This window comes from Cupressus sempervirens, chromosome 9 (assembly GCF_028749045.1).
Source record: "Cupressus sempervirens isolate cs-2001-9-10 chromosome 9, ASM2874904v1, whole genome shotgun sequence".
NCBI classification, from domain to species: domain Eukaryota; kingdom Viridiplantae; phylum Streptophyta; class Pinopsida; order Cupressales; family Cupressaceae; genus Cupressus; species Cupressus sempervirens.
In genome coordinates this window covers 577,776,275-577,804,069 of record NC_143126.1, presented here as the reverse complement: position 1 = coordinate 577,804,069, position 27,795 = coordinate 577,776,275, and the positions used below count along the sequence as shown (strand labels likewise).

The following is a 27,795-nucleotide window of genomic DNA, read 5'->3' as shown; positions in this document are numbered from 1 at the left end:
TTCCATAAATCCTTCTAATAAAGATAGTCTTCCATTTGCATCTTCCATAACTGGAAGTTCTGCCCATTAAACCTGTCAACCCTCAGCTTACCCTCATCTACCATCGCTCCCACTCAACCGTGAGACTTTCCTATAGAGGATAACTGAAAAGCAACCTCGCTCTAATACCACTTGTTAGGATTAAACCATAGACAAAAATAACAATTACATGCAAATATAACCAATAACAAAAAATAATAGATCACGTAGAAAAGAACACAAGGCACCAAGATTCAACGTGGTTCACCCAATCCCTAGGCTACATCCACCAAACAACAAGTCTGATATTATTATGATCCAATGATTACAACCTGATTACAATCTGTAATCCCTTACAACTCAATATTGCCACAAGAACCAATTTTTGCATCACCACAATGAAACAATCCCTAACCCTAAGCCCTTTTATACAAGTATTTTTATGTCGCTTTATACAGTACTTTCCTGATCAGTCACCACAAACTAACACTTTGGACCAGTCATGTTGTTTGTGAGATTTGTGATTTTTGAAATCTTTCTTTTTATTATTAAACTTTATTTTCTTATTTGATTTAGTGTATAGTACTTGGATGTCTCCCTCTTGATTTGAACTTAGTCCTCTTGAAGCTAGTCTAGATTCCTCTTAAGTAAATTCATTCTTTAATTGATCAAATTTTGGAAGTTTGGGTCATGAACTTAAACCTTGAATGAAGGTTTCCCATGATAGAGGAAGACCTCTAAGAGAAATCATGCTTAGTTCCTTATCATCCACTTGATTTGTCATAGTTGCAAGTTGATATGTTAATTTAGCAATTCTTAAGAAATATGAGGTTATAAAGTTTCCATTTTTCATCTTTATATAAAGTAGATCTTGTTTTAAAGTTAATAATCTACTTGTCTTGTTGATTTCAAATGTATTTTGAATGGACGAGAACATTTCAAATGCAGTTTGAAGATTAGCTATAGATGGAAGTATATGATCTTTTACTAAGTCTATAATGATATTCATATGTTGTTTGTGAGATTGTGATTTTTGAAATCTTTCTTGTTATTCTTCAATTTTATTTTCTTATTTGATTTAGTGTGCAGTGCTTGGATGTCTCCCTCTTGATTTGAACTTAGTCCTCTTGAAACTAGTGTAGATTCCTCTTCAGTACATTCATTCTTTAATTGATCAAATTTTGGAAGTTCAGGTCGTGAACTTAAACCTCGAATGAAGGTTTCCCATGACAGAGGAATACTTCTAAGTGCAATCATGCTTAGTTCCTTATCATCCACTTGATTTTTTATATTTGAAAGTTGATCTTTTAATTTAGTAATTATTAAGAAATATGAGGTTATAAAGTCTTCATTTTTCATCTTTATATAAAGTAGATCTTGTTTTAAAGTTAATAATCTAGTTGTCTTGTTGATTTCAAATGTATTTTGAATGGAGGAGAACATTTCAAATGCAGTTTGAAGATTAGCTATAGATGGAAGTATATGATCTTTTACTGAGTCTATAATGATCTTCATTGCTTTATTATTATGCCTTTTCCAAGTTGCTTTTTCTTACTCACTTTCAGGCATGGGTAAATTTAATTCAATGTATTTTTCTAATTCCATTTCTCTAGCACTATTAATAATCTAATTTTTCAAGATGAGAAATTTGATGCCACATCTAGCCTATCTTCTATTCTTACGTGATTCCTCATTTTAATACTTTGATTTTAAAAACCTCTTTCTTTAACTTTTGAAATTTAGATTTGAGTGAATACTTTGTAATAGTTTTCCTATCAGTATAGCTCTAATACCATGTTAAATATTGTGGATCTCTAATATATATAAAAATTACAAAATAAATGCTTGCAGAGAATATCTTACTTGAATAGTGTTGAATGTATTTACTTCTTCTTTGGCAACAATCACAATTTATCTTCCCTCTTTGAACTGTATACGGTTATGACTAAAGTGATATATAACTAATGTAACAATATCGACAAAGTGCAATGTTCATACAATGATTATTTATTAACTGTAGGTACTAGAAATGTTGTAGATTGATGTCTTTCCCTATGGCCAGAGTGCACATATCACCAGAGGGAAACAGCCTAGATCACCAGTTAAGGCCCCTAAATGATCACTGAGAGTGCAAAGACAGTCAGGAGGTTCGCCTAGAAGCAGCGATCCTTGAAAGAGTGCGTAATAGCTTACTGCTCGAACGCTCTTGCACCGAAGATGATCGGGACTAAGCGATCTGCCGAAGCTGTGGGATGTAATAAAAAATACATTGGTAGGGGAGCGTTCTGCCTCAGAGAGAAGTATCTGTGCGAGCAGAGTTGGACAAAGCGGAAGCGAGAATGTCGGCTTGAGTAACGCAAACATTGGTGAGAATCCAATGCCCCGAAAACCTAAGGATTCCTCTGCAAGGTTCGTCCACGGAGGGTGAGTCAAGGCCTAAGATCAGGCCGAAAGGCGTAGTTGATGGACAACAGGTTAATATTCCTATATATATATATATGTATGTATATGTATATGTATGTATGATCAGAATACATGACTCCAAAGAGTCATGTCTCTACGTAGCCCAAGGGCCACGTAGAGGCATGCCTCTTCGGAGGCATGTTTCATAATAACAATAACAAACAACCATTGATTAGTATGTGCCCGATAACAGGAATATAATGTGGCACGATAAAGTGAGTATCTCCCGATATCATAAGGGAGCTCGATCACAATAAAAGGATGTTGATAATCAATAAAACTTTATCACAGTATTTTAAGAGACTGTCGATAATCCATATCATAATACTACAAGGACATAAGCATGTGTGTGTGTGTGTGTGTGTGTGTGTGTGTGTGTGTGTGTGTGTGTGTGTGTGTGTGTGTGTGTGTGTGTGTGTGTGTGTGTGTGTGTGTGTGTGTGTGTGTGTGTGTGTGTGTGTGTGTGTGAGATTTATAGAATCAACAATAATTATTAGTATATCAAATAATCCATGTTTTGCTTCTTCTGATGTTAAAACATTAACACTAATAACTTTCTTTCTCTTGTAAATGATCATTGTACCATATGCAAAAAAAATATTGTCCATCATAGACACATAGTACATTCTAAATGCTCTTTCCATTCACATATTTTATAAATTTTCTACATGAACTTTTAAATATTGTTTATATTTGTATATATGTCCCCTTATCTTGTGTCACTTATTACTGAAATATATACCTTGAATTGTCTCAACACTATAAGAACACCATCACAAAGAAGAATACCTCTCACACCTATTTTTGGAAATTTGAAATCTTCATGTGATTATCTAGATGTATGAAGCTCTTAGTGCACTAGTAGCCTTTTAAATTTGTTGAAATGTCGTTATGTTTGAAATATTAAATCTATGTGTTTGAAATATGTAATTACATGCCTGAAAGGTTTCACAATGGAAGTTGTGTCCCTCCAACAACCTTATGCAGTATGTGTCTTCATTAACTCCATGATTTGATTGTAAGGTTTAATGTACCTATAATAAATGAATGCCCCTTTAACAATCTCCTCAAACCTCTAGTCTTTGCCCCTTCCTTATTTGACCAGATGGTTTCATGCATGTAGTTTATGCATGTCCCTTCAATGATCACCTAAAAAACTTTGAACAGCTACTTTGGTCTAGAAGGTCCCAAACTTATCACTCATGTATGTACCCTCAACAATCTCCCTAAAAACTTTAGTCTTCGTACCCTTATTTGCACATGAAACAAACTTGTTAGTATAGAAATTGCTTTTCTTTCATATATTTCTCTTTCCTTTTTCACCTTTTAATGCATTTATCTAAATGAGCATATTGTGGGAACACATAGTATTGTAGAGATTCTTGGAATGGTTTCCATTACTTAGTTTGTATGAATTGAACCCCCCATTTTACATTTTGCAACTCTACTCAAAGTTGGAGATGCAAGCTCAAGTCTTCGTCAAAATTCAAGTCAAGGACCTTCCATTCAAGTAATGGAGGATTTTCCCCTTATCTCTCCAATACTTTTCTATTAATGCAATGTGTTTATTTAGATAGTGTATTAGAAGCTGCTATGGCTTGTGTGGTATATGAATGCATTGTATCAAGCACTATCTAAAATTTGAACATCTTGTACCTTATAAAATAATTCTAAAACATATTTCAATTAAAATTAACTACTTTTGTTCTTATGTGTAAGTTTAAATGAACATGATCAAATTTGTATTGTTTACTATATTCAATACTTTATTTTGTGCATTTAAATCAATCTATAATAAGTATGAGCAACAACTTAAAACACATAGCTCAATATATAGGAAAGTTAACATAACAATTTAGGAAGTAGGCTAAATTGGTAACAATCACTTCTAGAATAAAACTTTCCAATATCATCATCCCTCTTAATATAGCATTTACTTCCAATGATACTAAATTACTTCACAGTAGGTGTATGTCCACACCAAAGTTCATAAGGTGTCTTACCAATACCTTGTCTAATATGTAATTTGTTCATAGTGTATATTGTTGTGTTCACTACTTCTCTCTAATATATATGTATGTATGTATGTATGTATGTATGTATGTATAGATATATATGTATATATACATACATATACATATATGTATATAGATATATATATGTATATGTATATGTATACATATATATATATATATACATATGTATATACATATATACATGTATATACATATATACATATACACATACACATATATACCTGTATATACATATACACATATACACATACACATATATACATATACACATATACATATATACATGTATGTACCATATATACATGTATGTACATATATGTATACACATATATACATATACACATACATATATACATGTATGCATATATACATGTATGTACCATATATACATGTATGTACATATATGTATATGTATATATGTATATGTGTATATGTATATACATGTATGCATATATACATGTATGTACCATATATACATGTATGTACATATATGTATATGTATATATGTATATGTGTATATGTATATACATGTATATATGTGTATGTGTATATGTATATATATATATATACATGTACAGATATATGTACATACATATATATGTATATACATATATGTACATACATGTACATATATATGTACATGTACATATAGATGTACATGTATATACATATATAGATGTATGTATACATGTATATATGTATATGTATATACATATATACATATATACATACATCTATATATGTATATGTATATACATATATACATATACATATATACATGTATACATGTACATATATGTGTATATGTATATACATGTACATATATATGTATATATATACATATATATGTACATGTATATACATATACATATATACATGTATAAATATATACATGCATATGTATATATACATGTACATGTATGTACATGTATATATATATATACATATGCATGTATACATGTATATACATGTGTATACATATATACATGTATATATGTATGTATATATGTATATACATGTATAGATGTGTATATATACATGTATAGATGTATATATATACATACATGTATGTATATATATATATATATATATATATATATATATATATATGTATATATATATATATATATATATATATATATATATATATGTATATATATATATATATATGTATGTATGTATATATATATACATGTATATATATATATATATATATAAACAATGCAGTTTATATAAACATATATATAAACAATGCAGTTTATATATATATATATATATATATATATATATATATATATATAAACTGCATTGTTTTCATACAACATTTTTCTAGCTACTTCTTCTAGTAATATGTTCCTTCTTTTTGCTATCCTATTATGTTGCAAAGTCTTAGCGGATGAAATTTGTTTCTTTATACCATTATCCTCACAAAAGTTGTTATTTTCATTTGAAATAAATTATCCCCCTCCATCATATCTCAAGCATTTAATCTTCAAACCCTGGATTCATTTTTAACTCTGCTCTTAAATACCTTGAATTTCTCAAAAGCTTTAGATTTGTCTCTAAGAAATGCAAGCCACATCATTATAGTGAAATCATCAATATGAAGAATGAAATACCTCTCACCATAAAAGGCTCTTGTTCTTGTAGGACCAATAAGATATGTACATACAATCTCCAACTTCATTGAAGTAATAAATATCTTGCTTGGACATGGACTTTTGTTTTGTTTTTCCAACAGGCATTCTTCGCACATCATTTTAATAGGTTTCATAATCTTAGGCAAACCTCTAATTGCAAGCATAGTACTAACCTTTACAACATTATAAAAGTTGATATGATAAAATCTCTTATGCCATAACCAACTATAATTCACTTTAACAACTAAACATGTCATTTTAGTAGGGTTCAACTGAAATACATTACCTCTTGTCCTTGTACTAGTACCAATTAATTGACCATCTTTATCCTTGATAATGCAAGTCTTCTTTATAAACGATAACTGATATCCCTTATCAACAAGTAATCCAACACTCAAAAGACTATGTTTTAAACCATCCACAATTAAAACTTCTTAAGTGTTAGTCTTTCCATCAAGGGTAATAAATCATTTTCCTTTTATGTGACATGTTGCATTATTTCCAAATCTAAGTATACCATCACCGTAACTATTGAATTCAACAGATTTGTTCATATCTCCTATCATGTGATGGGAACAACCACTATCTATAATCCAATCAAACTTTTTCTTCTCAATCTGTGATACTAATGGTTTTTCTTCTTTTACTTCCTATTTTATCTTTCAAGGCTTTTTTCTTTAATAGAAACAAATCCTATTTCATCATCACTATCATCTAGGAAATTCATTATCTTAAAATTAAATTCATCATCCTCATCAACATGGAAACAATACTTAGATACTCTTGATTTCTAATGTTTTCTAGGCTTAAACTTCTGTACTCTCTTACGATATTTAGAGGAATAATGACCAAGTTCTTTACGTGTCCAACAAATAATAATTTTGTTACCTTAAGGTTCTCTCTTTATAAGCAAGGCAAGTCGTTCATAAATCTTCTTGTCTTCTTCCTCTTTTGATGCTCAACTACCACTAGCATAGTCTTCACTTGTACTTGCACTTTTTGTCAATGTAGGTATGTCTCTTTGTATGTTGAAAGCAATTTCTACTCTAGGAAATTCTCCATTTTGTTTCATCCACATCTTAGATTTTTGCAACATTGTAAGAAGATTCTCTCTTATAAAGTTAGGTGTATAGATAATAACTTATTCAACCACCTATGTTCTTTGATGATAAGCAGGTGTCAAGGTCTTCAAGATTTTCCACACAATTTCATCTTCTGTCTTTCCACCTCCACAACTCTTAATTCTAGTAACAATTTCTAATTGACTACCAAAGTAAGCTCTTGTAGTTTCATCTTCCAACATCTTATCATCTTAAAATAAACATACCCAACTTTTCAATCTAGCCTTCTTAGCATGTTCACCACCTTTAGATATTCTTTGTAAAATATCCCAAATTTCATTAACAAGCTTAAAAGATTTGACATCTCCATATTATGTTTTAAGAAGAGTTGTCAATCATGCTTCTCTAGTAAGCATAATATGCATGAATAGATCATTTTCACTTTTTTTACAAGAGTCAAGCTTTTCTTCACTAATCAAATCCTTTCATTCACTATAACCAACCAAAATTTTGGACCCATGCATAGTAGGTGAGTCTTAATCTTCTCCTTCCAACTATTGTAGTTAACAACCATCTCACACATTTTGTTCATAAACTTCTCCTAATATCATTAATAGCCATCTCACTCAAATTCTCAAATGTTATAATTAATTCTCCCTCCACTTACCTAGAATGGTCCAACCTTGAATTGGCAGTAGTCTAATTTTGATCATCATCACCTGAGAGGGAGTTTTTTACCTAATGTCGTTTAGCTCCTTTCCTTCTTCCTCTATCACCATCAAATCTTTTTCCACTTTTGGAAGATTCATCTGGGGATATAAGACAAATTTTTCACAAGTTGAAGGCCTATCCTTAGCAAGCATTGAGCTGTCATCCTTGTCTACTATTGTGGCTTTTTTAAGCCTACCTTCCCTGATCTCCCTTGCTTCTAATTCTTCATCAACCTTGCACTAATTACATTGAAACCCCACCCCACTAGTAGAATTAGCCTCATTTTTTGATGAAAATTGGTCAAACTTTATACTCATGTTGGTCGAATGATCTACAAATTGTCTTGTCGCTATTTTTCTCATCAAAAATTGGTCAAATTTTCTACTCATGTTGGTCAAATGATCTACAAATTGTTTTGTCGCTATTTTTTTCATCAAAATTTTGACCAATCCTTGTTAAGGTTAGAATGTCAAAACCAAATTTGGTTGAAAATGGCCTCCCTTGTTTGTGAGAAGGTCTATCAAACTTTCAACCAAACTTGGTTGAAATAGCTCCCTCGATCGACCAATATGCCAAACCCATGAACATACTGGTCAATGCTTTGGTCAAAATTTTGACCAAAGTTTGGTCAGAAGTTTGATCAAAGTTTGGTCAGAAGTTTGACCAATGCTTATCAACACTTGTCCAACTTTTGACCAATATGATTTTTAAAAACAAAAATTACCTAAAGATAAATATCCAAAGTAATCATCGACAATAGCTTGGTCAGTGATTAGTTTGGATATTTATCTTGAGGTGTTTGTTTGTCAGGTTGTTTAGAGAGTTTCAAAATGAAATTCCAAAAACTCCAACATTAGACCTAATTGGATAATTATAAAATGAAGAAGAATACTAATCTGTTAGTGATATCACATGAGATACAATAGATTTATCATGACTAACTTGGAACAATCAACTATGTAGGTGGCATCCATAGATGGGATTAAGGAAATGTTATTGATTTGAAAATCATTTGAACACATCTTGAAAGCTTGCACTCGACATTTGTCAAGTATCATATGTAGTTACGCAACCACCTTTTTGTTATTCCCCTAGCACCCAAAAACGTACGCCCTTGGTCCCCATCCCAAAAACCTATTCCCTTGTTCCTTAATCAGTTAACTCTAGGGATCTATGATATAAATTTAAAACACTTTAGTGAGATCCAATAGAAGTTTGATACCACATGTTCCATTCCTAAAGGAATGTGCAAGAAAGTAAATAATGTGACAAATAACAGAAAGCAGATGTGAAAGAATAAGAGCACCACCTCAGTTGTGTAAGAATGCACCTGCAAACTCAGCTCTAATGCTAGAGTTCTCACATAATAACATTTCCTTGCATTTCATTGACAAATCATATTTATCAAGATACATCAATAAGGATTTTCCTTCAATATGAACTTAATGGGGAATGGAAACTCTAATTAAATCTATGACAAATTCTTAAAACATAAACTAACTCTTAAGAGCACAATGAGAGGGGGGGGTAAATTAGTAATTTAGAACTTTCAAACTTGTGAAAGTTCTTTAAATCAGTGATTTATAATAATATATTGAGAAACTGCTCTAAAACACTCATTCTTTCTTACCTTGTGCCTACACGTTAAGTATACACATTCATTCTTTTCTACATTGTGTCTACGCATTAAGTATACTACATGAATGAGATAAGAAAAGTCATACAAATTAAAATAAAGAGTAGTAAAAGGGATGTAGTTTACAAAAGATAAATTTGAACTCTAATCAGATTTACTCCAACCTCCAAAATACTTTTACTTTATGCAAATCAACCAGAGAGTAAAATAAAGCATGACCGTATCACTATTCTCTACATAGATTTTATTATTTCTATTCTAGTCTTCCTAATTCAGATCCATTATAATATAAAATAATCACCTCTTTAGAATTATTGGCATGGCTATCATACTTCAATTGACAGGTAAAAAATATATCATTAGAACAACAATAGTAGTAGTAGTTTGAAAGATTGTTTGGCCATGACCATCAGGTAGTTCATGAACTGACTACAATGCAAATGCAAATAATATATTAAGATTTAATCAACTATCATCAATGAAAAAACAAATGTCATTAATATGTGAAGTTAGTAGGGATTGGATAATCTACTTCTGTAGCTTCAAAATAAGTTGTATTCAACTAGCCTTCCACCTTATCAACGTTGCTATCTCTACACCAATGCAAACAATTTTTTTACAGGAAAAAAAAAATATTTAAGAATATTTGTACCAAAAACTATAATTTTACTTGCAAATTTTGAAAGATTCTTGGATGGATCTTCTGTCACTTGGAGTTGATGGCATCTCCTCCAATATCTTCCATGACTTCTTAATCACATTGAAGCAGTTGTCACTTTCATTCTATCAAAACTCAAAAACAAATCCTAAATTCATTAAATAGTGTATATAGAATTTTCAAATTATAAAAATAATGATGAGCAAGGGATATTTTTCACAGCAAATCAAATTGTAATGTTGTTATTAGGATTCAACTATAAAGTACAAAGTTTTAAGTTAAACTATTTTTGTTCATGTGACTGAATCACTTATAGTATCAGGGAAATATGAAAGTGAAAAGGAAAAAAAATGATGATTTGTTACTTTCAAAATGTAAATTGAAATGTTAATCAAATGAATAAACACATCATAACCCAAAATTTGCATTCTAATGTTATGAACTATGGAAGAAAGAATTGATAATACCCTAAAATCATTTGACACAATGTTGTGGAAACTAGCTGGATCTACAATGAGATCAAAAGTGTAATGCCCCGCCAAGGAACCCAAAAGAAATTAACCTATAGTTTCACTAAGTTTGTCAAACATTTTTTTTTTTTGAAAGATAATAAGTTAACAACAACAAATATAATATAGTGGAAGCAATAGCATACACACTTACATAAGCAACACATAAATAGATTGCATCTCTTAAGGGTCCCATGCCATTGAATCACATTTAAGTTTAATTAATACTAAATCTAATATATAACAAATCCACATAAAAGATTAACTACAAGTATGAATCCATATAAATAATATACAATTACAGGCTGCCACTTGGCAATAATAAAAATGCAATCCACTATACAAGTCACAAGGTATGAAGGGCTGAAAGAATATACATCATAAAATAGATTACATCATCTTATAAGATCTATGAAATCAAATACAATACAATTAGAGTATAACCATCCATCATAGTACACGAGAACATAATGAAAGGTAATACAGAACATGGAACTCCAACAATGACATCGAACTATCAAATCTCAATGGTAAAAGTAAAAAGCACTACTACCTGACCTCGTGGTAACCTAAATGGCCCACTCCCGTCATGTTGACGAGATAATCTCAAGTCTCATATAGGTATCAATCCAAACAGTCAAATCACAACATCTAGGTCAAGGGAAACCTGAAAGCAATCTATCTCAAAGCTACCAAGACACAAATGACATCTAAACCCAAAGGGAAAAATGACACGTAGGTAATCTACTATGTAAGTGGACAAGTGCCATCACATGAGCCAAATGTAAGGTTACCTTGGAAGCCTCTCTGGACTTTGGCCCCCTAGTGTCTCTATGCAGCACCAGTATCCTTTTGTACAGACAAGTCATACTAATGAAGCAAGGTCGCAACCAAGCATCCTCTCTACTCCCATCCTAGCCTGCACTAGCACTCGAGGCATGGGTGAGGAAAAATAATAACTTATTAATTCATCTTATGCTCATTTAATATAATGTTATCACTTATTAAAACAACTTACAATGGGTTACCTAGGCAGCCACTCTAGGCTCTAGCCTCCATTGCAAGCCACTTCCCAATGTACACATAGATTACCTACCCTAGGCTCATAAAAGGTATAACTCATAAAATGAAAATTTTCACCTCAGCCCTTTACAAGTGACTGGAAAGCACCTATAGATAAAACACAATATTCACCTCAATCCTTTACAAGCAACTGGAAAGCACCTAAAGACCAATCTCGATATCACTTCCATTCTATACAAAAAACTATAAATCACCTAAAGACCAATCTCGATATCACTTCCGTTCTATACAAACAACTGGAAAGCACCAAAAGATAAAACACAATAATCACCTCAATCCTATACAAGCAACTGGAAAGCGTCAAAACATAATTGATCAAAGACTTAAAAGGTTACACTAGAAAAGTCACACCATTCACCTCAGTTCTATATAAGAAACTAGAAAGCATTAATAAACAACATATCAAATCTCATCATAGAAAAGATTTAACACATCACCATGGTCAAGTATAAAGGATCGTGATAAAAAAACTAACCATAACATCATCATAGGACAAAACCCTCAAGCCTCTGGTAAACATCTTGATTTTGTCAAAGTAATAAGTTAAACCTAAAAACAACATGAAATACAACATACATCTCATTCTAAATTTAAACAAGTATTTTCATAGTTCGTTTGGTTTTCAAAACACAAGAACGTTCCATATACAAATAGGGTTTCAGTTTCATTTTCATAGTGTTATGTCTAAATAAATATCCAAGTCCACATGAACCTCAAAAGACTCCATAATTTGTTAAAAGTTGTTTAAAAATAAAACCCCATTTTAATATAAAAGTAATGAACCTATTAGTTCAATAACACCAATATCCATTTAAAATACTTGAATCAAAATATCATTATATTTTTCGAATACTATGAATAACCTTATAACCACACTTTTAATAATTAGTATTAAGATTAAATAACAATTATTGAACTATCATAATAATTAAATTATTAATTAATAATATTAATCATTAATAATAATTACCATTAATTTTAATAATATAATGAAATTTATTAACACATAATAACAAAAATAGTGATTAATTTAAACCAATTAATAATATTAATTATAAACTACATTATAAAATTTAAATATTAACAAAAAAAAATATTAAAAATTTTATTAAATTAAAATTTAATAACATTAAAAAAATTAAAAATCAAAATACAATAAAGTGTTTTAGGCTTGCTAGCCATGGTGTTTGCAGCAAAACTATTGCTTAGGCAGTCTTGGTTGTCGCAACGGCTAAGGTCACTACTGACAGCCCTAGTTGCCTTTGCAGCTAGTGGTCGAACGTTAAGAGAAGGGGGACAGAGGCAGTCATGGCCCCTGCTCTCCCTATTTATTTATTTTTTAGTGTTTATTAAAAAGACAAAAACAAACCAAAACACTATCGCCCCCCATATCATATGCAAAATTCGATCTTTCTCCAGGTAAATAAGAATGAAATCTTAGTTTCCACGTAAAGATTATCACAGTGGTAATTTTTATAATTGTATGTATATATATATATATATATATTTTTTTTTTTTTAAAATTTTTTTTTATTTTTATTATTTTTTTTTTTTAAATAGAACAAGTTTATCGGTATAGATCTAATAAGAAAAATAAATACAAGTAATCAAATCTATAAATTTAATTCTTGGTATCCTTTTCAGAACCTCATCCTAAATTCAAACATTTAATTATGAATTACCAAATTAATCAAACAAGGGTTTTAGATATTAAATTATTTCACAGATGATTTTCGAAATGAAGAACAACAAATCCACAAACAAGAGATTCAACCCCACAGGAATTCTGAAAATAATTTCACTTAGACATGAAGAAGACATAGAATTCAAAGAACAGAACTATTGCACAAAACTCACAAGATCTTGCAAGGATTTGATGTTAAAATAATGAACACAGAGAGCTCGCAAGCAATTCCCCTTCTTTTGATTTAACCTTCTTCTCAGAAATTGACTCTTCCAAATCCCAGTATCGAGAAATGAACTATAATTTCCTAATAAAGAGTTTTTCCCCAAATTAGGGATTCGATTATGCAATCATGCGAAACCCCTTCTCCTTTATTACTTTATTATATTTTAATTTTCATGTGCCAGATTTTTGCAATTTAATTAAAATATCTTTATTAAATCAATTGCTTTCTCTCTTTTGTTAATTTACAGGACATTTTTTTATAATATATTTATTAATTCAACTAATAATATTATTTAGAGTTTATTATTAAAATGAAACTCCTAAATAATTATTCTCAAGTTAAATAAATATAAATATGCCAAAATTAGAACTTTAATAAAATATTTTAAATTTAATTATTTTATTTAATTAATTTCTCAATTAATGAAATATAATTACATATTGAATTTTCTTTATAAAATTTACATTAAATTAAATCATTAAATACTCTTTTAATTTGATTTAATTATAATAGAAAATCATCCCAGACCCACAAGACTAAATACGACAATTCAACTGAAGATAAAGAACATAATCAAACTCTAGGGTCAAAATCACAAATTCACATCACTTGATGAATTTGGATGGGTAAACAACTCAAATGCTTGTCATACTTTCTAGGACAGTTGGCTTAGGTTAGGATTTGGACTCAAGAATTATCTCCCCTCTTTTACCATTGAGATAATGTGATAGGACACACTCATCCTAGCAATTTAGAGAAGTTGATGCCTGATACCTACAATCTGCATAAAATTCATGCATATACATACACATATATTCTAAACTAAATAGGAAATGGTGGGGAGTGGTGCATCGTGTAGATCTCGACTAGCAGGTGACTACGACTCCCTCCCTCAACTACATTAGACATGTCACACATAAAGTAAAACATATAATACACATGCAAGTATGGGGTAAATATCCATAGAAACTGCACGTAAATCATTCCTCTAACTAACATCATGAAATAACTAAAATTCACTAAATGAACATACATATATCATCATTGAAATAATCATGAACACATGAAATAATTATGTAACTCAACACATATATCAATTAGATATGAAATATATCTAATCAAATCTGGTAACCAAGTACTGCTAATCATAAAAAATAATCATAAAACTAGCCTAAAAGAATTCAACAATACAACATAAAAAGTTAATTAGAGGTAGGCGTTACAAGCCAAAATCAGAGCAAATGATGCAAATTCCCCAATTGTAATATGTGGATACTTGAGCCTAAACTAGGTGGCTAACAGTGCAAACCCATTATATAACAGTACAAACCCATTATAAAAATATGGTTTCATCACTATAATTTGAAGTTATAAGACAAAATTAGAGAAACAAAATTACTTACACTATAAGATCCTCCAAACACAACTATTGGTGAATCCTCTACTACTATATTCTTTTTCAACAATCAATACAACAAAATCAGCCAAAAGCTTGAGAGACACTGAGATAGCCCATTGTGGTAGCATTGTTGTAAGGTATTTCTTAACTCCCATATGGCATTGATTCTCCATAGTATCAGAGCTGAAATCAAATCAATATAAACCCATGGTAAGATCTTTGTTGCCTAATCAAAGAAAAATAATAACAGCTAGGTTTCCACAGTTTATTCTAAAAACAAAATTATAATTTATTTATTTTTTGCAATTTTCATGCCTACAAAAAACATTCTCTAGATTTTTTATGATCACAACATGCTATTGTTCTATTGGACCTAAAAAAATTATTTGATTGAGTAGTTCATCAAAACCATTCTTATTAATCAGCACTAGTAAAGAAGAGGACCTTATATTTGTTTTGTTTGAGTGATTCATCAAAGCCATTCTAATTAATGACTACTATTAAATGAAATAATGTGATTCCAGATGAATCATCTTAACAATTTCTTAGATTTTCATGACCTTGAGATATAATTGTTCTTCATATTTGAACTACAAAGTTTAAACTTTGATTTGTTCCAATGACTCATCAAAACCATTATAATTAATAGCTTCTATTAAAGAAGATAGTGCGATCCCATAAGAGTCATGATCTTAATGAGAAAAAACATTTCTTAGATTTTACAACCTCAAGATATCATTATTCTATCAGATTTAAACAACTTTGAAACTTTGTTTTGTTTAATTGATTCATGAAAAACTACAATGGTAGATGAATCTTATTGAGGAAGATAGCTTGATCTCAGATGAATCATCCTAATCAATCAAAACTTTAAACAAGAAATATGCAGAATCATTTTTTCTCATAATGGATGATAAGATTTAGATCTGAGATGTTTTGAAGAAGCATTAATAAGATTAAGATCTGAGATATTTTAAAGAAGCATCTATAATGTACTTTTGAGATCTTTAAATAGTAGTTACCTTTGTTTTGTATTTTTATAGATTTAATGATTGTGCTCTTCTTTCCAGCTAGATTTTATCAATAATGGAGTAGAAATGTAGATCAGAGCAAAGTAGAACATACCTCAATAAAGACAAGAAGGACCTTGAATTGAGGAGCAATGTCAAACATAAACCCAATGTTTTGAGTAAACCATTCAATAAATCCCTCATTCCCCATATACACAAAAATGGGAGATTTGGAAGAAGCACCACCCCAATATTTTTAATTGATGAGATATTTTTGTTGAAATGTGTCATAGTTGTGTGGAGTGAAGCTGAAATGATCCAAATTTTGTGTGAAGTATTTGACATCATATTCTTTATATGGAGAAGAAAAAGAAGGATGAGGAAGAGAAAACTTATTCTTTCTTAGGGTTCCATGAGCATGAGGAAGGGAAGAAGCAGGTACAACATGAATAGAGAGGCCAAACAACTTGGGTAATATTGACAACTCATTGTTGTTTGTTATAGCACAATTGTTAGAGAACATCAACCTATGTTTGTTGTATATTTTTAAACCCCTTTCCTCTCGTCATAGTACTAATTTGTTATAGTGTGATTGGGGAGTACTAAACTCTTTGATAGACTTTCCCATGATGTTTGTAAAAAATCATTGTGCAAATGCAAACTATAGAAATTGATGCAAGTAAGTTTCAAGTTGCATTCAAATCAAATGGACAAAACCTATGAGTTACATGATTACTTTTTCTCCATTAGTATATCACATTTCTAGTTGTGGATATCATCTCTACATAGATGTCCACAATCATTCAGAAACCACTACTAGAGTGAAAAATTCACAATCAAACAAAGTTTAGATATTTATATAATATTAACAAATGATTTCTTAACATGAGAGTAATTTTTTTCATTGAGGTTTAAGAAAAGTACCCATGTATTTTATTTATTTATTTTTCGTATTTATTGCAGTACTTCATTTGCTATAATTTTTGATGATTTGTTTCAAATTCTTGTCTATGTAGAATCGAGATTTTGTTGATTGGATGATGAAAAAAGAGTGGATTGAAACCCTTGATTGATTGTGCATTATTGCTATATATTTTAATAATATATTATCATAGTTTTTTGTCATTATCATCATGCAATCATGTCTTACTAATTTTGAGGTCTTCCTATGTATTATTCCATTTGAACACCTCATATTTGATAATTCAATGACTTCCTGTCTCAAGTAGGGAAATGCATCTTCTCTAAGGGGTCATTTCATTATATTTATAATCTATCCTCTTTTACATATCTTTATATTTCTTATTTTTTGATTTTGGATAATATCCTAAATTCTATATTATTTTTATTCTTCATTTATGAGCTCTAATCTCTTATAACCCACATTTAGATTTTTGCCAAGTGCTAATAACACCTTTTAAAATCAAGTTAGGTCAATCTATGTGTGTGTTTGGTGTATGCAAGAACATTCATTCCAACATTGAAAAAAATAAAATTGGGATGACTGTTTGAACTATTAAGATTTAATCAAAGATCATCAATGGAAAAAAAAGCATTCTAGTAACACTTATCAAGTTATTAGTGGAACATGTCATCCCACACTTGTTGGTTCCATTCCTAATATTTTTGAAACTTTTTCTTAGAGTTACAAAAGTAGTTTGCAAGAGTATGATTTAGGAGAAGAAGTCTCTTGTAACTTAATATACTATCTTGAAATGTTTATAAACACTAAGTGACTTTATGCAAGTCCAATTACAAAAAAATAAGACAAAAAAGTTTCAAGTTGCACAAATAAATGACTCCAATCTAACTTAACTACCAACGAGACTTTATTTAATAACTACTAGCTAATAGAGATTCCACTGAACACTATGATAAAAAAGGGGACATTACAACACTAAAAGTACGCATAAATAAGCTATGTTGCATACCCATTAGTGGAGTAGATAACAAGAGTACATCTAGTGTATTCCAACTATATTTACTCCTTGCATCCTTATGTAGAAGTAATAGTTCAAATTCGTAAGTTTAAGTTGCATTTTGTAAGTTGGAAATTCATGCACATTGTGAAGCCATATGAATCAAAGTTAAGTAAAAATATACCAATAAATCTTACTTATTAAATTTTCAATGTTCCTAATATGTCTGATCAATCATGGAAGGTGGTCTCATTTAATCTAACCATAATTGCAACAATGACCATAACACCAATAAAGAGAACCATAGCAGAATTAAAGAAAACATGTCTGGTATTTCTCAATGTCATAATTTTCATATAAAAAGGATTTAATCTCAATCTAAAACCACAAACTCAATCTCTATAGGAGGAACCATGCAAATTTGATGCATTCAAGAAGATAATACTTACACAAAATGAAGCCCAATCATGGTAGACAAGTTTAGTATTGGGCCTTCTAGTTTGTTATTTGATAGTTTCCTAACAATGAAACATTCAAAATGCACTTACAAGAAAAGACCTACAATAAATGGAATTGATTAATTAATGAAGGTATGTTAGTTTGAGCTTCACTTGGTTTCGAGAATACTTTAATATTCTCTACTTAACAAGGCCAACCATGTGAAGGTGGAAGCTCATCTGACCTCACCCGCCATCCCCCTAACATCAATCTAAATTCCTCATTAACATCTAATTACATACTTCATTCATTCATTCATCCTTTTATGAACTATAACATTCAATCAATATAGTCACATAACATTCATTAATATGATATAAAATTAATTAATACACAATAATAATCAAGACTTTGTTAACACATAATAATATTCATTAAAATGACATAAAAATCAATATTAATGCACAACATTCATAGATAATTACATAAAACAACGTTCTTTCATTATCAAACAAGGTTTATCAAAGAGCATTTTTAAAAAATCATTTAATTTATTTTTTGTTTTTCTTAGCTTTCTTAAGGAAAAGGCTGATAGGAGCATTAATATCTTTCTTATTATCCTCTTCTTGTGGCACATGTAATTTCAAATTATGATGCCTCCTCCTATTTTGAGGAGCATGAGGTTGCTGCACTAAAGGGGGCTCTATTGCAATAACACATAAATGGGTTAAATTGGCATACTCTTTTTCTTTTTTTTACTGTTACAAGTATTTCATTAACAATAATGTGTAAGCACTACAACATACCAAAAATATGTGACCTTAACAATATAACATACCGCAAAAATGAGTTAGCCTAGGGGTATCATGTATTGTCCATACAAGCATTGCATGGAATTAAAATTGCCTTTGTCCTATTGGTCTAGAGATGTCATACATAGTGACCCCATTTCATAACTTCAACAACTTGTCAATAAAGGGCTCAATATACACATTCATATATTTAACTTGGTACTTAGCTCGTAATTGAATGAATAGAAACATTACACAATTATTATGACCATTTTGATGCATTGTTTATAAATTAATTTAGATAACTATTAAATGAAAAAATACCTGGTACAATCATTGACAACATTATGTGCTCCCTCTTTATGGGCATCCAAGGAGGAATGTTATTGTTAATAATAATAACATGCCACATTGAGTAAACAAATTGCATACCTCCAAATGGATTAACACTGTTTGCTGCTAATTAAAAGCTCGAGATTACAAGGCTCTTTAAAGTGTGCCCATGTTTTTTGTATGTCTTTAAATGTAGAACCATCTGTAGACATTCACATAATGTCATCTTGACTTATATTGTGTGCATGGTAATCCATAAATTGTGCCAAGCTAGTACACCTGAATAATCATTCAAGATGTGGAATAATGGGAATGTATCAAAGAACTTTGTAAGGCACCTTTTTTGTTATTTGATATGACTGATATCTACTAATATGACAATCAGGGCATTTTGTTGCTAATTCATATTTTTTATGATATAGAATGTGATCATTTGGACATGCATGTATTATCTGATACTTAATTCCAATTTGATTCATAATGGTAGATAATTCTTGGTACGAACGAAGCAGAATGTTTAATGGTGGTAACAAAAGCTCACCTATCAACCTACAACAAAAAATATGAATTGTTAATATAATGAATAGTAATGGTATGCTAACATTTAAGGTGACAAAAATGGCATACCTTAGCATACATGACATTGATACATTGGATAAACCATTCATAACCTTCAAGTTCACCAACAACACTATGACAGAGACAAGAGTTGTTTGGGAGCCTTAGTATAGGGGCTTGTATGCCTTCTCAAGTATAGGTATATCAAGACCATCTTCATCATCATTATCAAATGCACTAGTACCATCATCATGATCATCTTGATCAACTGTGCCAATACCATCCTCTTCAATCATGTCATTTGGCACATTATCAGCTATGCCAATACCATCGTCTTCAATTGTGTTCTCTGCCAAAGGATCATCTTCTTCCATGGGAGTGTTATCCTCAGCTTGGATATTCACACATTCATGTTCCTCCAATTGGAAATCCACATTCAACAATCAACAAAAATCATGCCCCCCTTCAATGTGGTCGTGTTGCCTACAATGACTAGGGGATGTTGTGATTAGAATTATTCGATTCTTTAAGCCCTTACACTTTTTGCAAGGATAATTACATTTAACAACTTTTCTTCATAATCAAGACCACAATCTAGCAATTGTCTCGTTATTTTGTTCTGGGTTCATATTGCCAAGTGTGGTCCTTCTTCACAATAAAACATTCAGGCTATAAATATACAAAATGTAAACATACAAGCATTAGTAGTATCTTGTATATAATTTAAAGTGATAAAATATTACAACATTATACAAGATTTACAAATAAACACACAAATCATGCTCACAAGATTAGGCCAACCAATTTTCACATTCCTTCCCAAATAATCTTTCATAATATCTTTCCTCCACCATAATTTGGACTTAGTATTTTCATATGAGTAAGGAATTTGTCATTCTATAATACCACATAGACGCGTGCACGATCACACACACACACACACACACGTGCGCGCGCGCACGTGTGATCACACACATACACAAAGTACAATTGTGTAAAAATTTATGGAACCAAATGTGATGGAACTCAGATTGAATGGTATATGAAGGGTTGGTTTCTTCCTAACCAGGTTTTGAGACATATGATGAGGTGGACTACGACACTTTTACATTGGAATTCTCAACGTCAATGGGTGGTGGTAAAAGGTGTTACATTGTTAGCATCCTTAGCATTTTCATTTCATAGTTCATGGTTGTGTAATGAAAAACTTCTATTCAATAGTTCATGGTTCATTTATCAATAGTTCATAGTTCATAGTTCATGAAAAACTTCTTTCATGGTTATGTAATGAAAAACTATTCACTTTGAAGGGTCATTTGATTATTTCTTTTTTCATAATACTTTTAAGTTGCTCTAAAATAAAATTGTCCCCAAGCTCCTATTCACTTTCTAAGGACAATTGTGGACTAATGTCTAGATATATGTTTCATATATAGATATGATCAAGACCACTTTTTATTGAAATTAGATACTCCATGGTTCTTAATAGAAATTGAAGAAGGAAATTTGAAAGTATTTTAGAGGTTTCTTTAAGAATTTTCTCAATCAAGTCCTCGGTTTGATGTTCCCACCTACACAATAACTAGATAAATAGATAACCGATGATATATAAACAAAGTAATAGAGTTCTTTGGTGTTTGTAGAGGTTTTCATGGTCGTTCTTTGCCTTTGCATGTTCTTTTATTTTGGCATTATTATTTTTGTAGAGCATCAGAGGGTATTCAACTGCCCACTTTTCTACGAGCCTTGACTTGGTTAAATACACATCTGACATTTAAGGACTTTGTTCAGGCAGGCGGGTGAGACATGTATGTACAAGAGGACAAAACTGTTTGTTCTATTTAACCATGTTTCTTGATAAGTTTCTTAAGTATATGTTTTACTTCCTAGTACTTCCAATAGGTTTTATGATTTAATAAGATTTTATTAGATAGAGTGAACAATGTGTGAAAATGGGCTTTCCTCATCTATAATTATATGTAAAGATATTTTGTAATCTCTCATGAAAAATAGTGAAACAAGCATTCAAAGAATATATGAACATTATATTTGGAAAGGGTATCCATAGCTATTAAATATCTAATTTCATGTACTCTAGTTCTTAATAATATAGAGCTATTGTTTTGGCGTATAAAGAGTTGAAGGATTTTCAAAATCAATGAAGATGAATTTGAAGTTGCCATCAACGTATTGATTTATAATAGAATTTTTAAATAAGGGTTATGTTCACGAAAATCTCATATTAGAATAATTCCTTAGCAATTTGATTGTGATCTTCAAAAGAAAATAGATAATTCTAGTTAAAAATTGTTAGTGTCCATGTTTATATAAAGAGTCAATAAAATTGTTCATATTGACTGCTATTTCTATGTTTAACAAAGATTAGTGAAATGTGAGATTGTGTGATATAGCCATGATGATTTTGGAATCAAATTGTAATGCTAGTAATCTTTGACTTGTTTGATTCAGTTGATCATGTCGTATAGATATGTTTTATCATTCAAGTTTTTTGTTCCTTTAATTCATGTCATATGATATGATATATCTATTAAATGTGTCCATATTTTCTTATAATTAACTATTGATGACACATGTTGGTAGTAGATGGTTATTTCAAACAACATTGAAGTTGTTAATTTTGAATGTAATTTCTATGTTCAATATGAAGAAATGTGAGATGTTGTGATATATCCATAATAAGTCACGTTGGTAGTTAGTAATTTTAATGCAAATGATCTTTGATTTCTTGATTTACTTTATCGTGTGATCTGAATATATCTCATCATTCAAGATTTGTTCTTCAATTCATATGAAATATTGTAATATATCCATTGTATTTGTAACCTTTCCCTTTAATGGTTTCTCTTTTAAAAAATGATGACACATGTTAGTGGTAATTGTTTTCAATCAAGTTTTGATGCAAATAACCTTTACTTTCTACTTTCTTTGACTTACATGTGAAATTGACGTGTTTCATCTTTTTCTTCTATTGACATGAGATGGCATGATGTCATATATCTATTGTATTTATTCTCCCTTTGCTTATAATCAACTATCGTAAAAGAGTCAATTCATTAAAGAAAATCAGTGGAGAGGCAAAGGCAGTAGCAGGGGCAAAGACACACTTTGTGTTGGTTCATGGAGGATGTCATGGAGCTTGGTGTTGGTACAAACTTCTCCCTCTCCTGAGAAAGGCAAGCTATGATCCCACTGCAATAGATCTTTCCTCCTATGGAATTCACCCAATGGATGCCCATCAAATTCAAACATAGTCTGAAATAAATCAACCACTTATTGAGTTGTTCAACTCTCTTCCTCCCTAACAAAAAGTATGACCTCTACACCACTTCTTTTTTTCCTCTCAATAAATGATATTTTTTACTTCCATTTGGTTTTAATTTGTTGGGTGCAGGTAATATTGGTGGGTCATAGTGTTGGAGGCATGACTTTGAGCTCAATAATGGAGAAATTACCAGATAAGATTAGAGCCTTCGTACTCAACTAATTGTTCAACAAAATTAATGTTTTACAATAAAATGCACCTGAATAATTGTTAGCTCAGAAGCAAGAGCATAGTGTTGAAACAATACAAAAAGTGCTTGACATGAGAGGTTTGCAAGTGAGGGTGTTGACCAATCTTGAAAACTTGAATGTAGAAATGAAAGCTATCGATGATCAAACACCTATGCTAGAGTTACAACACAATGTGAAGTTGATTTTAGATATGGTAGAGGCAGATATTCAAAAGTTCGATAATCATTCTTTAAGGTACGAGAGAGAGTCTATGGCAATATACCAGAAGGAGAAGGAGTGACTTTAGAAAGAGACTACATGACAAAAACAACAACTGGACAACATAGAGGATATTATGGGAGCCATTGGATAGAATCCAAGAAAGTGTTGCAGTAGGTAGTATGACATTAAAATCACTTGCAAGTGTTTGTCAGAATTTACAGTCCAAATATCAAGAGGACTACAAGTTGTATAGTTTGTCATGTATTGCATCTGCATTTACTTTTCCATTGCTTATAAGAATGTTTCAAGGTTGGGAACCACTTTGACATCCTTTGCATAGTTCAAAGGTAATGTCATTGTGGCAGAGGCTTCTGCAAGGGAATGATCCCTCCTGATTATGACATTTACCTAATCTGATGATAGTTGTACAATAATTTGTAATCTACCCAACTAATCAACAACTAGACCAATTTAATTGGGTCATGGCTTGTTTCTTTCTAAAAATATATGCTATGATATGTTTTTGTAAAATTTCTTGTGAAATTTGCCCATTTTTCCTAGTTTGCATTATCTTTGTGCAGGATCTTGAGGTAAGTCACTTAGCATGGGTTCAGTGAGTTTTATTATTTTATTATTTGGATTCTAGAATATGTATGTAGTTGGATCAATTCTTCTGTCATGCTAAGATGTAATAAGCACCTTAAAAAAGATCTCTTTGTATATTAAATTAAATTAAATTAAGTTATAAATCATATTTCTAAAATCCCCTAACATTAATTAAAAATATAAAAGTAAATTGATGTCTCTAAAATCACGAATATGACAAGTGTTAAGAAGCCATATGACAAATTGCAATTAGGATTATATGGTAGTTGATAGATAGCCACAAAGACACATGTGAATAAACTTCAACTAGTTGAGTAGAGAATCAATACAAAGGCACATACAAACTCAAGCATCAACAATATGAATTAAGGCAAACCCCATGATATTTAGTGATTAAGACTCCAAGGATATGTTTCTTCCCACTCATTTGTCTAACAAAGGGTCAATGAAATTTGATTTTGGAGATCTCACTCAAGAGTCTTTCCCTTTGGAGGCCTTTCCTAAATTTTTACAAGATACTTATTTCTCTTTGGGTTAATTGTTAGGAAGACACATGGGGCATAACATTCCACAAGACTACATGTATTTGGCAATTCAAATTCAACACTCTATTTTTTTCATAGTATATAAATACCCTGGTTTTTTTTATAGAGAAGATCCATGGAAGTCTTTTGATTCTAAAGAAGAGGGCTAATGGAAGTCTACAATTGGTATGAGAATATTTTCTTATGTAATAATAGAGAAACAGAAGTGGTTCTACGATATGTATATTGACTGGAATTATTCTATATACTCCCCTTAGCATTGAAAAACTTCCCATGTCTAGAACCCCTAATGTTCTCACTAGGAGACTGCTTTGTAGTTATCATTTGCCGAGTTAGATGTCTAATGCAGTAGCAAATATGAAATAGGCAATCTTCATTCCTAATTACCAACATTCAATCCTATAGTTGATTGACTTCCCTGACTAAGTGAGGCCAAGCCTTCAATCTTCCATTTCGAGTATTGTCCGAAACTGATATTGATTACCTTGGATGAATATTTTTAAATTTAGTAGTTTTTATTAATTTGATATGATACATTAGTAATTTAAAGAACATACATATAAATTGATAATCTATAGTAAAGATATCATTTCTCTTATTCCTTGCGACAGTCTAATAATGTTAACGATTGTTGACAAATATTATTCACCTTGCTTGTACATCCTTAAGATGTAATGATAGTCCTCTTATTTGCTTGATGTAGCATTTTATTTCAATGGAGATCTCTATTCAGATTCTTTTCACATTTAGAGGGTTTCTACCCTTATTCAAACTCTAAGTGATTCTCTATCTCAATGACTTTGTGTATATATATGGATGATGAAGTTTAAATCTAGATAATTATATTCATTAAAACATCTATTCCAACAATAACTAACCTCACCTCAAATAGCTCCCGTGGCATACATAAACTGCATCCAAACCTCCTCGGGTGATGAAATAACAAACTGATTTTCTTTTCTTTTTTTTGTTACTTGAACTTGACTTTGTCAAAATTTCAACCAAATTGGGAAACCCTAATTTGGTCAAACTTTCGACCAACTTGGGCATAAAACCAAAAAAAAAAATATATTCAACAAGCCAATTAAGGGCTTGGTCGAAATAAAAGGTAATTTGGACTTTGGGAGCTAAAAACAAGAGCATGGAAAGTGGTTCTTGCCTTGATTTACTTGGCCCCTTGCTTCCTTTGATGATACCTTTAAAGAACCTTGGCTCTATCACTAGGGGTCTTCCATTCACATTACTTTATAGGGTTTTAGGGGTTCTAATATTGATGTTCATACTAACTATAAAAATTGGGCTAGAATACATAAACTCATTCTCCTTAAAAGCTATAAATTTACATAATTTATTTACTTACTTTAAGGTTTCTTTAACTAGCAATGTGACTGGTAAACAAGGAAGGAGAATTGATCTCTCAACACAAAAGGATTTGAGATCATTCAATGACAAAGGGTTGCCAGTCCAAAACCTTGAAAGGCATGTCATTAATACTCAATAAATTACTGAGTAAAACCTCAACTTTTAATTTCTCATTATAACAATTGTTTTAAAGGTAATCTTGGTCTAAAATAAAAATACCAATTTTCTTATCGTAGATGGTTCTCAACCATGTAGATATGTCTACATCTTTTATCCCCATACATGTCCATTTTGCATAGTGCTGAAAGTTTAAGCATCGACATTGAATGTATTCCACCACATGTTCTTTGAAGTTGAGGGTAATATTCATTGATTTACATTTCTTAGGCACTTTCACCTTCTCTAAAATATGCAAATTGAGGAGTGCATTTCTCATTGTCACACCTATATCATTGAAGTTGTGATTAATAATAACGCCACATTTAGAGGGTTTAATGGCCAAACTTCCCTTATTCTTAGATTTTCCAAAACTATAAGGACAAGAAAAGGATCTAGAACCCACATTTTTCAATGGAAGAAAGGGATTAGATCTAGGTTGAGACTATAGGAGGCCTTTCATACACATAAAATACTAGTGACTATAGTTAAGCGGAGCTACTTTTAATCAAGTGACAAAAAAGAAAAAGAAGAATGGTTAAGCAATTTTTCCACAAGTCTTCAATTTCTTCCTCTTACGAGGAAGACTTGCAACAAGGCCAAATAACTCTAAAAAAACCTAGGGAAATCTCTAACCTAGGTACCCAACACCCATTTCCTCTTAAATTCTTCATTTGCTTCTGTTTAGTTTATCCCATCTGTCTTCTTTAGTTATCTAGAAATGGAATCTAATAATTAGTTATTAGAAGCTGAAATTTTATAATTTGTTTTTTGAGATTACAACTAATAACTAGGATATTGTTTTTGTGGGAAATTATAATAAGGTTTAATATTATAAATTTAGTGAGTTTTAATATAAGAATAGAGGAGAAAATAGAGCATTATAATTCGGGACAATAATTTGACATTAATTGTACTTTTCCTGTGGATGATGAGAACCCAATTAGTAGTAAGAAATGTGATGAAAGAGCATTTAACCATTTCAAATATTCTCAGTCATCATTGAGCATTTTCTAAATATACATAAAACTTATCCTTGAATAGAAATCCATGCATTGCAACTATTTATAACCAGTCTCAGGTGAGAAACACACCTTACAATAAATGATATTTCTCTAATAAATAATAATACACAAAAAAATACAAAATCTCAATTGACAAAACAAATGCAACCTTGGTAACATTACACCTTGTAAAAATAGAATTAACATTATGATT

The 27,795-nt window shown here is 30.7% G+C and overlaps 1 pseudogene; it reads right to left on the bottom strand.

Annotated features, from left to right (window-relative positions):
* Positions 1-10,061: 10,061 nt before the first annotated feature.
* Positions 10,062-18,747, bottom strand: LOC149539976 (uncharacterized; annotated as a pseudogene).
* Between the last annotated feature and the right edge of the window lie 9,048 nt (positions 18,748-27,795).